This window comes from Oryzias melastigma, linkage group LG2 (genome assembly GCF_002922805.2).
Source record: "Oryzias melastigma strain HK-1 linkage group LG2, ASM292280v2, whole genome shotgun sequence".
Taxonomy (NCBI): Eukaryota; Metazoa; Chordata; class Actinopteri; order Beloniformes; family Adrianichthyidae; genus Oryzias; species Oryzias melastigma.
The window spans coordinates 7,251,508-7,252,895 of NC_050513.1; positions in this window are offsets into that span (position 1 = coordinate 7,251,508).

Sequence of the window (1,388 nt, forward strand, 5' to 3'; positions counted from 1 at the left end):
AGATGGCGAAAAGCTTCTTGTTTCCATCAACTGCATTCCTGCAAAAACAGAAAAAAACACAAAAAAATAGAAATGAATGACGTCATTAATTAGAATTGGACTTCAGCCAATGAGAGCTTTTGTTTCCAAAATTGACTCCTTCTTATCATACATTTTTTTAATCTATTAATGGTGGTTAATAGTATAAAGAATAATGAATAGTTTATTATTTTTAGGCTTTTTTTATGCCTAATTGTCTCGTCAGGAGCTGTCCTCATCAGCTGAAATCACCACAAGGATGAAAGGAAAGCCTATAGAGGTTAAACATCACTCACTAATTAGCGCCCAAGAAACATGGAACTCGGCTACCCTCTTATGGCAACTGTCAGGATGATAATCCTGTTTAATGAGAGCAGTTATTCAATTAAAAAGCGTGTGATTAGTTTCAGCGCAGGTGGGTGTCGTCACGATGCCACGCCATCGCGTCTGAATCTCCGTCCGGACGGCGAGCATCACATCCCACTGAGGGGGTCCTTCAGTGGGAGGAGAGGAGCAAACACAGCACTCTAGTGGGTTTCTTTATGAGAACATAACACTAGGAGGGGGTGTGATGCGGGATTAGGATTCCATGCGGGTTTACACGGCGCTGTGGAAATGAATTGACCTCCTCATGTGTTCGTTTTTCCACAATATTTACAATGAAGCAGACTATTACATTACATTCATTTATTTAATTACAACAATTAAAAAAAAAAAAGTAAAGGGAAAATCTTAAAAACAGCTTAAAAAATCTGACAAAATATAATAATTTCTAACTTTGATCCCATGTATTTACTAAAAATAAACACTCCTAAGAGCAATCATCCTGTTTAGTTAACCTTTGCAATTTAGTGATGACAACTACTGTTACTCATGTACATTAGCGTTAATCTCATTAACTATTTAGATATTTATTCTACATATCAAGGATAGCTTTATTTAAAAAAAAACTGTAAACAAAACTGTAAACATTCCTCTATTTATTTGATAGATGTTTTTGTTTTGTTATGTATTAGTTGTGGTGAAAACTAAAAAAATAAAATAGAAAAAACACACTGCAGGTTTTTGCAACAGGTAAAACTACTACATTTGTTAACATTTTGAATACTAGGTTTTTTTTTCATTAACTGATAATATAATAAACTTTTTCTTGTGAGGGCCACATAACTGTTTTCTTGTCTGATGGGGGGCCCGGGTCAGTTTGTAGGCTAACAAAAAAAGTCTAAACGTAAAGATTTATGGTTTTCCAGAAAGCCACACATAGCCAAATTTTAAATAAGTCATTTCTGTAATCTTCACAGAAAAATAATGCTAAAGCATTTTAAAAACTATATATACAGAATTGCCTGCAATAGATTAATAGCTGAAGA